At 45.7% G+C, this 15684-nt stretch overlaps 1 protein-coding gene across 7 annotated transcripts in view; it reads left to right on the top strand.

Moving 5' to 3' along the window:
- The window catches only part of RAD51C (RAD51 paralog C), a 207942-nt gene that overhangs the window by 110160 nt on the left and 82098 nt on the right, over positions 1 to 15684 (top strand). The gene's annotated exons all lie outside the window — the stretch shown is intronic.

Genomic DNA, 15684 nt, shown 5'->3' on the forward strand with positions numbered 1-15684 from the left:
GACGTTGCCGTTCGGTCTCTCCACGGCTCCGAGGGTCTTTACCAAGGTAATGGCCGAAATGATGATACTCCTTCGAAAGAAGGGAGTTTTAATTATCCCGTACTTGGACGATCTCCTGATAAAGGCGAGGTCCAGGGAGCAGTTATTAGTCGGGGTAGCACTATCTCGGGAGGTGCTACAACAGCACGGCTGGATTCTAAATATTCCAAAGTCACAGCTGGTCCCTACGACACGTCTACTGTTCCTGGGGATGGTTCTGGACACAGAACAGAAAAAAGTGTTTCTCCAGGAGGAGAAGGCCAAGGAGCTGTCATCTCTAGTCAGAGGCCTCCTAAAACCAAAACAGGTGTCGGTGCATCACTGCACGCGGATCCTGGGAAAGATGGTAGCTTCCTACGAAGCAATTCCTTTCGGCAGGTTCCATGCAAGAACCTTTCAGTGGGACCTGTTGGACAAGTGGTCCGGATTGCATCTTCAGATGCATCGGCTGATAACCCTGTCTCCAAGGACCAGGGTGTCTCTGCTGTGGTGGCTGCAAAGTGCTCATCTTCAAGAGGGCCGCAGATTCGGCATACAGGACTGGGTCCTGGTGACCACGGATGCCAGCCTTCGAGGCTGGGGGGCAGTCACACAGGGAAGAAACTTCCAAGGACTATGGTCAAGTCAGGAGACTTCCCTACACATAAATATTCTGGAACTGAGGGCCATTTACAATGCCCTAAGTCAGGCAAAACCCCTGCTTCAAAACCAGCCGGTACTGATCCAGTCAGACAACATCACGGCGGTCGCCCATGTAAACCGACAGGGCGGCACGAGAAGCAGGACGGCGATGGCAGAAGCCACAAGGATTCTCCGATGGGCGGAAAATCACGTGTTAGCACTGTCAGCAGTGTTCATTCCGGGAGTGGACAACTGGGAAGCAGACTTCCTCAGCAGGCACGACCTCCACCCGGGAGAGTGGGGACTTCATCCAAAAGTCTTCCAACTGATTGTAAACCGTTGGGAAAGGCCACAGGTGGACATGATGGCGTCCCACCTAAACAAAAAGCTAGAAAGATATTGCGCCAGGTCAAGAGACCCGCAGGCGATAGCTGTGGACGCTCTAGTGACACCGTGGGTGTACCGGTCGGTTTATGTGTTCCCTCCTCTTCCTCTCATACCAAAGGTACTGAGGATAATAAGGAGAAGAGGAGTAAGAACTATTCTCATTGTTCCAGATTGGCCAAGAAGAGCTTGGTACTCGGAACTTCAAGAAATGATTTCAGAGGACCCATGGCCTCTGCCGCTCAGACAGGACCTGCTGCAGCAGGGGCCTGTCTGTTCCAAGACTTACCGCGGCTGCGTTTGACGGCATGGCGGTTGAACACCGGATCCTGAAGGAAAAGGGCATTCCGGAGGAAGTCATTCCTACGCTGATTAAAGCTAGGAAATAAGTAACCGCAAACCATTATCACCGCATATGGCGAAAATATGTTGCGTGGTGTGAGGCCAGGAAGGCCCCAACGGAGGAATTTCAGCTGGGCCGTTTCCTGCACTTCCTACAGTCAGGGGTGACTATGGGCCTAAAATTGGGTTCCATTAAGGTCCAGATTTCGGCTCTATCGATTTTCTTCCAGAGAGAACTGGCTTCACTACCTGAAGTTCAGACTTTTGTTAAGGGAGTGCTTCATATTCAGCCCCCTTTTGTGTCTCCAGTGGCACCTTGGGATCTCAACGTGGTGTTGGATTTCCTAAAGTCACATTGGTTTGAGCCACTTAAATCCGTGGAATTGAAGTATCTCACGTGGAAAGTGGTCATGTTGTTGGCCTTGGCTTCGGCCAGGCGTGTATCAGAATTGGCGGCTTTGTCATGTAAAAGCCCTTATCTGATTTTCCATATGGATAGGGCAGAATTGAGGACTCGTCCCCAATTTCTCCCTAAGGTGGTATCAGCCTTTCATCTGAACCAACCTATCGTGGTGCCTGCGGCTACTAAAGACTTGGAGGCTTCCAAGTTGTTGGACGTAGTCAGGGCCCTGAAAATTTATGTTTCCAGGACAGCTGGAGTCAGAAAGACTGACTCGCTATTTATCCTGTATGCGCCCAACAAGTTGGGTGCACCTGCTTCAAAGCAGACTATTGCTCGCTGGATCTGTAGTACGATTCAGCTTGCACATTCTGCGGCTGGACTGCCGCATCCTAAATCAGTGAAAGCCCATTCCACGAGGAAGGTGGGCTCTTCTTGGGCGGCTGCCCGAGGGGTCTCGGCTCTACAACTTTGCCGAGCAGCTACTTGGTCGGGGTCAAACACATTTGCTAAATTCTACAAGTTTGACACCCTGGCTGAGGAGGACCCAGAGTTTGCCCATTCGGTGCTGCAGAGTCATCCGCACTCTCCCGCCCGTTTGGGAGCTTTGGTATAATCCCCATGGTCCTTACGGAGTCCCAGCATCCACTTAGGACGTCAGAGAAAATAAGAATTTACTCACCGGTAATTCTATTTCTCGTAGTCCGTAGTGGATGCTGCGCGCCCATCCCAAGTGCGGATTGTCTGCAATACTTGTATATAGTTATTGTTTAACTGAAGGGTTATTGTTGAGCCATCTGTTGAGAGGCTCAGTTGTTATCATACTGTTAACTAGGTATTGTATCACGAGTTATACGGTGTGATTGGTGTGGCTGGTATGAGTCTTACCCGGGATTCAAAATCCTTCCTTATTGTGTCAGCTCTTCCGGGCACAGTATCCTAACTGAAGTCTGGAGGAGGGTCATAGTGGGAGGAGCCAGTGCACACCAGTTAGTCTAAAGCTTTCTTTTAGTTGTGCCCAGTCTCCTGCGGAGCCGCTATTCCCCATGGTCCTTACGGAGTCCCAGCATCCACTACGGACTACGAGAAATAGAATTACCGGTGAGTAAATTCTTATTTTTTTTTATATTTGTTTGCGTATCAAAATAGTCTCCTGTTTTTGTGCTGCCGAAAAAATTTCTCTTGTCCCCCGAAAATACATAAGATCCCAGAAAGGCCGCGGACCTACAGTATGTATTTTTTCACTGGACTTTTCGCCCGAAGAAATGGGCACTTATCACGGATTTGGTTTCACATGCCTGAGGCAGACAAAACCAACTTGTGATACTCCCCAGCATCGGGGCTAACGGGATTCCATAAACCACGGTAAATTACAGATGCTAATTGGATATTCCCCATTCAATTGTATTCTGGTTTGGCAATCTGCCTAGACCTTAGAAGAAAGGAGACTATCTGCTGAAAAATCATACAGGAGAGAGGAGCCGAGCAATTATGGAAAATATAATAATTTAGGGAGTACCACCATTTTAATTAAGTTAACACGACACGTCCATGATACAGGGTGCTTACACCAAACTCTCACTTCACTTGGGGTGTGATATATATAGGGGAATTAAATCCTGAGCCGTGTTCCAGGCGTGTGCTTCTAAGGGGAAGAATAAATGATTTATCCCAGTTGTCAAAGTCGAAAAATATTGCAGAACACGCATCACGTACAAACTGCACACACATGCCCACTGCGCGTGCACTTGTTCTGCCATGCGTGCACATATCCGCAATTTGCGTATGGTAGCTCCTGCGGACCTGCGCATCGGCACGTGGTATGGGTATTTATGGCAGAGTTTGTGTACGCATGGAGAGCCATCAAAACACATTACATATTTAATCCAAATAGTGCACAATGTACACATAGTCTCCTTGCACCACATCAGAAAGTTATAGCTGTTTAAATGGTTGCAGAGCAAACGGATTCACCTTTACAGGATAGGAGGGGACAGACTAAGTTATAAGGTGGTATTTGGTATCCAGCTGTAGGGTATTTTAAGGGTAACATTCCGGTGTTGGTCTGCGGAAGATCGCATGTTCCTGCGGATAGTTCTGTGCAGAAGCAGAATATAGATATAAACTGTATTTACTGTATATTATGTATGCGGCGGGAATCCAGAGGAGACCACCCACAAGAGCAGTTGAGAAAGACATTGCCTACCTTTTCAAATCAACCTATAACCTCTCCTGTACTGTAAAAGTGCATTCCTGTGTCCAATTGACAAAGGGATAACAGTATCCATTGTATTGCTTTTGGAAGACTTGTATAAATAAAGCCTGCTGCAGCCCGGCCAGACACAAGACTCACAACGTTATCTATTTGATGACGGAGGACCGGACCGGGAAGCGCACGCGAATATACTCACGTATGTACATTGACCTGTAGCCATTATTCTGTTATATATATTGTCTTGAATTGTAGTGTATAATTTGTATTGTAAACCCGCTTTCAGAAATAATCCACTGTGGTGTCGGAACCCAGCGGTAAAATCACAATTGGTGTTGTGTGCTCATTGCCCTGCTAAGGTTTAAAGTGTATTATTATTATTGCATTGCATTGCTGTAGAAGGTTTAAAGTGTATCTCTGGGTGTGTACGCGCTGTGAGTACTTTGTACCGTCAGCGCGGCTGTGTACGCAAAGTCCGTACACTGTACGGGACTCTGTACGCTAATAGCGTAAAAGGTGTGTAGAGTGTGAATTAAGTATAGCGGCCGCAGCGGCTAAAGGTTTAAAGTGTATTTACGGTGTGTTTAAGGTATAGCTTTTATTCCTGTAAAGATAATCAACATTATCAATTGGGGGCATCGTCCGATTTTCCACATTTTTACTGCTTAACAGGTCACAAGCAGACATAATCTATCAGCATAAGGGTGGACAGGGATCCTACGTATCCTTTTCTTGGTCGGTGGATACACTGAAACCCTACTTAATTGCTGATTAGATGGTGTCTACTCTGTATGGTTTGTAGGGATGCTGGTAAGAACTCGTAAGGTAAGCAGGAAAAAGCCATTTAAAATCGGTGAATTTATTTTTGGCGCCAAATGCGTACACAACAAAAGCGTACACCCATACCCTGTGCATACTCTCCCACATTGTTGCCATAACACTCAGATTACTAGATTCATAATATAAATATTAAGGAAGTAAGTGTAAAACACAAACGCAGTCTGGCCTAGTTATAAAGGTTTGTACAGAAAAGAAACTGTGTGGCGTGTTAAGTGAGCGATTATAGTTAATATTGCTCACATTTATAGAAATTGTGTGAGTTGTTTTATTGCGTCCGCACATTGGTACACGTGGTACGGAACGTGAGGACAGCGTACACAAAACGTGCACGTAGCGCAAGGCCGCAAACGTGGCATTAAGGTACGCACGGTTGCGTAATTACGCAAGCTTGCGTAGCGTTGTGTGCGCATAATAAAACCACATGATAGTTCGTATAGTTTAAAGGTGGGATAGTAGCCACGCTACAATAACACAAGATTGCCCAGCTTCTAAAGTTTAGTATAAAACCCTTATTTACTGTATTGCCTCTGGGAGTAAAGCTGCTTGTCTAGGTGTACACACTGGGTTAGTAGAGACCCGGTGGTGTAGGGTTCGCAACCCTGCGTTATTAAAAAAAAAAAGTGGACTAGGTGGTCTTGGTGGACTGAGTGGTATCCCATACAACTCTAGGTGGTCTACAACAATCGTAGGGCATATAGATAACTAGTATCTATAGGCTGTGCTATTGCATCACATGTCCGTTTGTTCTGCATAGCGCAACTTGATATTATTGTGTCACATTTGCTGTGGAACAGTATACGCAGACGTGATTGTATAGACAAAGGGGTTTTTCTTTGATAACTTCGGGAAATCTCCCTGGTGGGCTTCACTGGAAAGGGTGAAGGATAGTTTTCTAATTTCTCTGTTTTTCACCCTACTAACAATTCCAGTTGAAAGATACCGAAAAGGAAATTTTCACTGCCTCTCTCAGGAAAATATTCCAAACAGAACTTCCACTGAAAGAAATTACGGTGTAAGGTCTGATAGGAGCCCTAAGTTGGGTACATTGCGATCCGCTATCAACAGTGTATCGTTGTATTGGCCAGCGTGGGCGCGAGCGAGTGGAAGGCGCTCAGGTATACTTCCAGCGTCTACTTATATTGAGTATTTTGGTGTTTGTGGGAATTTTTTAAAAGGTATTAGAAGAGACCCACAAATATGGGAGCCAGTTGCTCAAGTAAGAGACGTTTAGACAGGGTTCAGGCAGAATTGTGGCCAAAAGGCTCAGCAAGGTTTATCATGTGTGAAAAATATGGTTCACACACAGAAGGTTTATGCAATGAGTGGATATGTATGACCAACAATGATAGGGTACCATTCCCTAGAGTGGGCAGCTTTGAACCAGAGGTATTACAGAACTTAAGGTTAAGGATATGTCTGATAAAATCCAAGAAACAAAGGATTAAACATACAGACTGTTTAAATTTATGGCAACAGGAGGGGGATATGCAAAAGGAATTAGCTCGCGCAGCAGGTTCCAAACCTAGCAGGAAAACAATGGCGACGGCACCACCACCATATATTGTTGGGGAGAAAATGGCTACAGGCAATGATACATTGGTACAGAATAAGAGTGTAATTGCAAAATGTACTAACCCTAACCCTTGCCAGTTGTACCCTGTTTTAAATTTCCCCCAGGATTGCGAACAAGAAGATGAGCCCAGCACGATATCGGCACTCTCTCTAGCAGCCACCATACAAGACACTCAGGTGGGCACGGCCCAACCAACAAGAGCAGTAGTCAGGCCCCCTAGCGTAGGGATAAGTGAGGTCATGTCCACAGGTAAGTACTGTACCGTACATTATGCAGAAACCATAGCACCCCACATTGTAGAATCAAACCAGAAGGATGTAATTGAATTAAATCCTGTCAGGGTGATTGCAGTCCCCAATGGGAAGACTGACGCTCAGGGAGTCACTCCCATCAGGAACATTGCCATGCATTGTTCCTGATCACGGACAGAATTGAGGTCAATTATGTCAGAATTTCCTGATCCCAGAAAGGATCTAGTCGCATGCCAGAGGTTCATTAAAGAGTTAGGTAACGCCACCGAACCCACAAACAAAGATTGGCGAACAGTGCTACGGGTATGTTTACCCTCCAATATTGACCCCGCGAAGTTCATAACTGATTGCAATTTAGACAAAGAAGTACTGATCACTGATGAGTACACTCAGGAGAAGGTACGACAAATCAATCTGCAATTAGGAATATATTTCCCTACTGTTGTCAAATGGAATAAAATCTTTTCCATAAGACAAAAGGAAGGTGAAACGGCATCCGAATATTTCCATTGAGCACTACACTGGGATCGAGGACATTAGAGACCATGCACATCATAGGGAGGTAGCTGTTTCAGTATTAATGGACGGGTTGAAGGAGGCACTCAGAACAAGAGTACAGACCTCTCTACCAAACTGGAGAGGTATCTTAGTGGCTGCATTGAGAGAGTCCGCTGTCGAGCATGATAGGAACATCATTAAACACAGGGAGTCACAGGGGGAAAAACTGATGACGGTAAGTATACAGGCCCTTACGGCAAAACCCCATCAGCCGAAAACCCGGACCCCTGTTGTTTAGGACAGACCTAGAACATGCTACATTTGTAGGAAGGAAGGGCATTTTGCCAAAGACTGTAGGAGTAGTAGAGCGCATAGCCAAGATAGAACCCTAGACAGAGAATACGAACCACACTACTACTCACATAATTGGGATCAGGGACCACATAGGAGAAGTTACGAGCCACATGCAGGGGAAACAAGGAGGTACCCCCCAAGGAGAGATGAGCAGACCTCCGGAAATTCTCAGCTACCTCCCCCACATATCATAGCTGCCAACGCGCTGCGGGAGGGTCTCGCCACACAATAGTGTTGGGCCACACCTGTAGTCTGCAGCCAGTGAAGTTGATTGCTAGCCTTGGTAGTGAACCTGAGGTCACGGTTGATGTAGCTGGTGTACCATTACCTTTTCTTGTAGACACAGGGGCAGCCAGGTCATTGTTAAATTCAACTGTAGGTATGAAAACCACGGGTAAAACAATTTCGGCAATGGGAGTAACAGGAATAGTGCAACACTACCCTTTGAGTAGACCTGCCGAGATTACGATAGGGCCCTTGCAAACCAAGCATTCTTTTTTGCTGGCTGCAGCGGCTCCGACTAACCTGCTTGGAAGAGATTTCTTGTGTAAAATGCGGTGTATCATATACTGTACTCCTGAGGGTGTCTTCTTGGATATACCTGAGAATCACGTTCAGGAAGTGCAAGATATATTAGACACCCCTCAAAGGCTAATGTCGCATTCTGCTGTTATAGATAAGTGTCCATCAAAGGTAGAGGAAATGATCTCACAAATACCGGGTTCCCTTTGGACTAAAGATGGACAAGACACTGGATTTATGGCGAATGTAGCTCCGGTAGTAGTGCAAGTAAAAGACGGTAGGATAGCTCCAAAAATCCCTCAGTATCCTCTGAAGCCAGAGGTAGAATTAGGAGTGTACCCCGTCATAGAGCGATTGCTACAACAGGGCATACTAGTCAGGACGTCCAGCACTGCCAATAGTCCCATCTTCCCTGTGAAAAAGAGTGGGGGGAGGGGTTACAGGCTAGTGCAGGATCTAAAGGGGATAAACAAGATAGTTGAGAGCCAATTCCCCGTAGTGCCCAATCCAGCTGTCATCCTCATGCAAATTCCCCCTACTGCAAAATTTTTCACTGTCATTGACCTCTGTTCTGCCTTCTTTTCTGTCCCTCTGCACCCTGACAGCCAATACCTCTTCGCATTTACATACAGGGGAGTACAGTACACCTGGACTCGCCTTCCCCAAGGTTTCATTGACAGCCCAAGTATTTTCTCCCAGGCTTTGCATGACTGTTTACAATCCTTTCAACCTGAGATCGGGTCAGTATTAATACAGTATGTCGATGACTTATTGCTGTGTTCTGATTCACTCGAATCGTCCTTGAAAGACACGAAACAGCTCCTGTTTCACCTTTCTAATACGGGACACAAGGTTTCAAAGGATAAGTTGCAGCTGTGCCAGACCAGGGTAAAATATTTGGGACATTGCTTGACTCAAGGACTTAGACATCTCACCGCTGATAGAATACAGGTGATTCGCGACATGACCCTGCCACAAACCCAGCAACAGATCCGCACTTTCCTTGGAATGTGTGGGTACTGCCGAAACTGGATCCCAGGATTCTCCATACTGGCTTTACCTTTGCAAGAAATGGTCTCCTCGAACAAACCAGATCGGATCTCGCACACAGGTGAGTCCGAATTGGCTTTTGAGAGACTCAAACAGTGCCTATCACAGGCACCTGCATTAGGTATGCCAGATTATGGGAAGCCTTTTGAATTATACGGTACAGAAAGTGCATGGTGCGCAGCAGGAGTCTTAACCCAGAGACATGGGGATGCCAGCAGGCCAGTAGCTTACTACAGTGCACAGTTGGACACCGTAGCACGGTCTCTCCCCACATGCTTGCGAAGTGTTGCAGCGATAGCTTTGCTAGTATGTAAAAGCGAAGAAATAGTGTTAGGACACAACCTGACCATCCATACACCTCATGCAGTATCAGCCTTACTGAACTCCGCCCAAACCAGACATGTCTCATCGGCACGGTTTACAAAGTGGGAATTAGCACTGATGGCCCCTGTAAACATCACCATAAAGAGGTGCAGCGCACTAAATCCTGCAACTTATCTGCCAAGTGTGCCTGGACAGGCACAAAGGGTGGAGGATGAGAATGATGGTGAAGGAGGATTTAGTACAGATACTGATACGCATGATTGTATGGAATACCTGAATCAGACTTTCACTGCGAGACCTGACATCAGTGACAACCCACTGGAAGGCGTAGACTTTACCTTTTACACTGACGGTAGTTGTCACAGACAGACGGACTCGGGAGACTTGTGTACTGGATACGCAGTTGTATACGACAGAGGTATCATAGAAACTGAACCCCTGGGCCCACCGCACTCAGCACAAGTTGCTGAGCTGGTCGCCCTAAACAGAGCGTGTGAATTGGCCAAGGGCAAGTCAGCCAATATATACACAGATTCTAGGTATGCCTTTGGAGTAGTGCATGATTTCGGGGCCCTATGGCGCCTCAGAAATTTTATGACGGCAGCTGGCACACCTGTAGCGCATGCATCCCACATAAAAAGGCTTCTAACCGATACAAGAACCAGACAGAGTGGCTGTTATCAAGTGCAAAGCACACACTTACAACCAAGACCCAATCTCACTTGGTAACAGCCGGGCAGACGAAGCTGCTAAATCAGCAGCCAGCACCCCCATACAAACGAATATCACATCACTGATGACATTCAACACAATCAACACACAAAAATTAATTGAAATGCAAAATTTGTGTTCTCTCCAGGAAAAGGCGGTCTGGAGGTCAAAGGGGTATGGCCAGGAGTCCTCAGGACTCTGGACAGGTGGACACGGTAAGCCAGTGGCCCCCAGAGCATATCTTCCAAGCTTAGCTGAGGCGGCACACGGTCTGACTCATCTGGGTAAAGATGGTATGTGTAAGCTGGTGAGAGCCTACTGGTGTGCGCCAGGATTCTCTTCTCATGCGGGTAAGAGAGCAATGACATGTCTTACTTGCTTGAAGAAGAATATTGGAAAGTCAATACCAACAGAACCATCCCATATCCCTCCGACAGACGGCCCTTTTCAGGTAATACAAATTGATTTCATACAGTTACCACCTTGTAGGAATTTAAAATGTGTTAGTCTGTATTGATGTATTTTCCAATTGGGTAGAAGCGTTCCCTGCTGCCACAAATACTGCTGCGTTCACTGCAAAGAAAATTGTGCGGGAATTTGTGCGTAGATATGGTATCCCTAGAATAATTGAAAGCGATAGGGGTACCCATTTTACAGGTGAAGTTTTTCAGGTAATGTGCAAACTGATGGGAATTAATAGCAAGTTGCATACCCCGTACCGACCACAGGCGAGTGCGAAGGTGGAGAGAATGAACAGCACTATTAAGAACAAGCTGAGCAAAGTGATGGCTGAGACTGGATTGTTGTGGCCAGAAGCTTTGCCACTAGTATTGTACAGCATCAGAACCACTCCCAGGTCCCCCCTTAACCTATCACCCTTTGAGATTCTTTTTGGACGACAACCTCATGTAATGATAGACCCCCAGGATGATTTGAAATGCAATAACGAAGTGACTGTAAAATATTTGGTTAGGATGAGCCAGCAGCTGAGGAATCAAAATAAAAATCTAAAGCTGGTGATTCCTGACCTACCGAACAGTAATTGTCATGACATTGAACCTGGGGATTATGTAATGATTCAAAATTTTCTACGCTCAGGTTGCCTCATTGACAGGTGGGAAGGACCGTACCAAGTCTTGCTGACCAGCACGATAGCATTAAAGGTTGCCGAAAGAGAGACTTGGGTCCACTCGTCCCACTGTAAGAAGGTCGCTGACCCAGAGAAAACCCGGGACAAAGAGCAGAGTGTAGAGAACATCGTATCACTTGAGTGTCTGTTCCGGGAAGGTTGAGAGGCAGTACTGTTGAGACGGCACCTGAGCGCGGAGAACAACAAGACCAGAGGCGGTTGACGCACCAGTTTTTTATTTTCTCCATCCCCCACTACCCTCCTTCTCTCCTTCTTTTTCTCCCCCTTCTTGTTTCCCTTCTCTTCCCTTAACAAGATGGACTTACCCCAAGAGACTGCGTTCCGGGTTTTCCTGTTAATCCTGTTGTTGACCAGGACAGTCTGTTTCGGTGAGGGTCCCAGAGAGGTCGAGAAAGGATCTGGAATGGGTTCTGATGGCGAGGATGAATTTGTAGAATCTCAAGAGCAACACATCACTCGAGCAAAGGCGAGTATCAGAAAGCGATCTGGTAGTCAGGGAGCTCGGAGGCACTGTAAAGGGTATTGGCTGAGGAAAATTGCATTTGTAGGAATAGTGAGAACATAGTCGAGGATGGGTGCATCCAGAGATGTCAGTCCAGCCTTAATATCAACATGGACCGTCATCCATTGAGTGATTACCACTCACTAGTGGGTAAGGTCTTAAACCAGACAGAATGCTGGGTGTGCTCACAAGTACCTCAAGGTCAGAGCAAGTCAGGATTAGTACCGTACCCTTTAGCAATAGATGAGGTACTCGAATTACGGGGTGGGTAGACCGGTGGACAAGAAATTCAATATTTCTAGGCCCCCTAGTTTGAAGCTCCACCAGTATCATGTAGATAGATCCTTATTATGTTTCAATATTTCCAATTACCGAAAACCGGGAAATTGGGAAGTGACGTGGAATAACCAGACAATGGCCTTTTCGCACAGAGCTGATAGGATACCCATAGACTCTGAACTTGTACGCCAAATAGCCAACAGTGGAAGGTATTTTCGGTATAGGTATACTCGAGGAAGCAAGACCATGTGGGTTGGAGAAGTATCACCAGGGTACTGTGCTCATATCATCCAGCCTGATACTTGTACTGAGCAGATGGGAGAACTAGGGATTGGGTTTTTCACTTGGAAAGTTTGTAATATGGTAATGTCATATTCTGTCCCCTATGTTCTCCCCGATGATGCCTATTTCATATGTGGGAATAAGGCGTATAAGTGGCTTGCCCCGAACTCAGAGGGATTGTGTTATGTTGGAAGAGTGTTGCCAGAGGTCATGACCATAACCCATGATAAGATGAAAGATGTTCACCGCAGTGCTCAGGCTCATTATACTCATACTCACTATGAACACATCGTCAAGAGACACTTCATAGAGATGACAGAGCACATAGCCTCTGATTTGATCCACGAATCCACCGGGATTCAATTCCTTCTCGCATTAGACATCACCCGTACTGCCAGAGGAATTATAAATTATAGGTATATCCATGCGCTAGCGAACTTGATAGATAATATCACTGAGATGTATGACGACACCTTCAGGTATACGGGTAGGGAGTTACAAGCTTACAAGACGGAACTGATCCAGCACAGGATGGTCCTTAATTATATCACAGCCGTGACGGGTGAGTACTGTGTCACTTTGGCAACTCAGTATGGTGTGAAGTGCTGTACGTATATTACAAACAGCACTGACGACCACACGGAGATCATCGATCAAAAGGTGGACGATATCTTGCAGTTGAAGTGGGAGTTCCGGAAGAGACACAACCATACCCTGACGGCTGTGGGTAATGAGCTGACCGGCTGGGTCTCATGGTTGAACCCACGAAATTGGTTCTCAGGATTAGGAGAGTGGGCTCAAAATATTATTATGAGTGTAGGAAAGCTTCTCCTTTGTATCCTGGGAGTCGTCATAATTATTGGCTTGATATTTAGGTGTGTTCGAATTCTGATGCGGCGCAAGCACTGCACAAATTTGATGAGTTTAAGGAGCGAGGGCATTGACATAGCAGCAGATTTAATTTACAACCCATCCATAGAGACAGTGTTATGATAAGGATTGCAAATGAATTCCATGGCCTGTTTCTTTCACCCGTTTTTCCTTTGTCTCCCCCTCTGCCCAGATACACCCATCCAGAAAAGACATCAGCCCTATCCAAGAATGTTTATGTAAATGTTATGTGAATGTATTTTAGATATGTGTCTTATCTTCATCTCTACAACCTCCAGTTAATGACACATATAGTCGACAGGTGATATCCACATATACTAGCACTCACATATGTTCCCCCTCCATGTATCATCAACTAAATGTGCACCCCATTTGTTGGAACAAGAAGCCGAAAAGAGCTCGGTAGTGTTTGTCAGCCCACTTACAGACCCTTAATACGGGATAAGAAGGATTTAATGTATACTTCGCAATACCTCGAAGCTTATCTAAAACATATACGGCACGATGAAACATGCCCCTCAGACATGGATTCATACATACATGCTTTTTACTATCCCACTAGGTCATACATTTCCCGCCTACAACTCTCCTCCGACCATTCAATCGTCTGTAGATATTGTATTGATATTTTTCTGTTTAGTGATTAGATAGTGGCAGTTATTGGTGACTGCCAAAGGGTGGACTGTCAAAGTCGAAAAATATTGCAGAACAAACATCACGTACAAACTGCACACACATGCCCACTGCGCGTGCACTTGTTCTGCCGTGCGTGCACATATCCGCAATTTGCGTATGGTCGCTCCCGCGGACCTGCGCATCGGCGCGTGGTATGGGTATTTACGGCAGAGTTTGTGTACGCATGGAGAGCCATCAAAACACATTACATATTTAATCCAAATAGTGCACAATGTACACATAGTCTCCTTGCACTACATCAGAAAGTTATAGCTGTTTAAATGGTTGCAGAACAAAGGGATTCGCCTTTACAGGATAGGAGGGGACAGACTAAGGTTATAAGGTGGTATTTGGTATCCAGCTGTAGGGTATTTTAAGGGTAACATTCCGGTGTTGGTCTGCGGAAGATCGCATGTTCCTGCGGATAGTTATGTGCAGAAGCAGAATATAGATATAAACTGTATATTATGTATGCGGCGGGAATCCAGAGGAGACCACCCACAAGAGCAGTTGAGAAAGACATCGCCTACCTTTTCAAATCAACCTATGACCTCTCCTGTACTGTAAAAGTGCATTCCTGTGTCCAATGGACAAAGGGATTACAGTATCCATTGTATTGCTTTTGGAAGACTTGTATAAATAAAGCCTGCTGCAGCCCGGCCAGACACAAGACTCACAACGTTATCTATTTGATGACGGAGGACCGGACCGGGAAGCGCACGCGAATATACTCACGTATGTACATTGACCTGTAGCCATTATTCTGTTATATATATTGTCTTGAATTGTAGTGTATAATTTGTATTGTAAACCCGCTTTCAGAAATAATCCACTGTGGTGTCGGAACCCAGCGGTAAAATCACAATTGGTGTTGTGTGCTCATTGCCCTGCTAAGGTTTAAAGTGTATTATTATTATTGCATTTCATTGCTGTACAAGGTCTAAAGTGTATCTCTGGGTGTGTACGCGCTGTGAGTACTTTGTACCGTCAGCGCGGCGTGTGTACTCAAAGTCCGTACACTGTACGGGACTCTGTACGCTAATAGCGTAAAAGGTGCGTAGAGTGTGAATTAAGTATAGCGGCCGCAGCGGCTAAAGGTTTAAAGTGTATTTACGGTGTGTTTAAGGTATAGCTTTTATTCCTGTAAAGATAATCAACATTATCACAGTTAGTAGAAAAATTGAAGAAGCTGCCAAAGCGGTTAGTGAGATTGAGAACTACTGGCATAGAAGTATGATATTCATTAACAAATACTAGTATATCATCATCGCAAAACGCTAGTTTATCTATTCAAAGCCCCAAATGCCAGGATGGTTCCGTTTCAAACAGGCTAAAGGTTCAACAGCTATGGCAAATAATGCTGGGGATAGGTGACATCCCTGTCATCAAATGGAACGTGTATACTCTTTTAATGTAATACTTGCAAAATTTAGCTAAAAAAGTTATTTCATTATAACCACTCACATAAACAAATAAAAACAACAGCAAATGAAATACATAAATTAATAAATCACTGTTAAAGATCCTGTAGTGGAAAATGGTGTAAAAGGAGCCTATAACAAATGCCCCATATGTGTTGGGTATGGGATCTCTGCTGCCAGAATTCCAGCAGGGGTGTGAGTGCAATGAAGCCTCTTGCAGGCTCGGTGGCTCGCTGCGCTCGCCACAGGTTCTATTCTCTGTGGGTGTTGTGGATACCCACGAGTGGGAATAGCCCCTGTTAGCCCTGCAACGCCAGGGAAATCTAGTGATTCGGCGTATGATGAGTCCAAACTACCAGTTTA

This window comes from Pseudophryne corroboree, chromosome 2 (assembly GCF_028390025.1).
Source record: "Pseudophryne corroboree isolate aPseCor3 chromosome 2, aPseCor3.hap2, whole genome shotgun sequence".
Classification (NCBI taxonomy): Eukaryota; Metazoa; Chordata; class Amphibia; order Anura; family Myobatrachidae; genus Pseudophryne; species Pseudophryne corroboree.